Raw genomic sequence first — 559 nt, 5'->3', positions numbered from 1 at the left:
GCAGAATCTGGCCTGGATCAGAACTGAACATAGGTAGAATACAGACTGGGTTGGAACATGGGGGATTTAGAAGACAAGAAATATAAAACTGAACTTTACTCATCATCCAAATGTCCCATCTGACCTCCCTCTTCCCTAACTTTCCTGCCCCCCATGTGGCATTACTTTTTATTGCCTTGGCTCTGTACTGTGTAATTAGTCATTTTACCTCCTTTGATATCATTGCAGGGGCTTGGAGCTATCTATCCTCAGAGGCGGAGTCTCTGTGACCAGTGACCAATCATGGACGGGTGTCAGTGCAGGTCAGACAGGGTGAATCTCTGTTCTCACAGCTGCCATACATGCTTCCCATCTTGTACGGGAACGCATTGTATTATAGTGAGCAGGCAGAACATTTTCCATTTACTGAAATCCTCACAACCCTCTCTTGTGTTACCACTGAACTCTGGGAAAATATAAAACTGGCTCCATAACCCCCAACTCTGCCACCATGCTGAGCTCCTGAAAAAATGACTAACCTTCCTTATCAGTTCTCATCTGCGGGCAACACCATACAGTG

This window comes from Pyxicephalus adspersus, chromosome 6 (assembly GCF_032062135.1).
Source record: "Pyxicephalus adspersus chromosome 6, UCB_Pads_2.0, whole genome shotgun sequence".
NCBI classification, from domain to species: domain Eukaryota; kingdom Metazoa; phylum Chordata; class Amphibia; order Anura; family Pyxicephalidae; genus Pyxicephalus; species Pyxicephalus adspersus.
Note: the sequence above shows the minus strand (reverse complement) of the source record.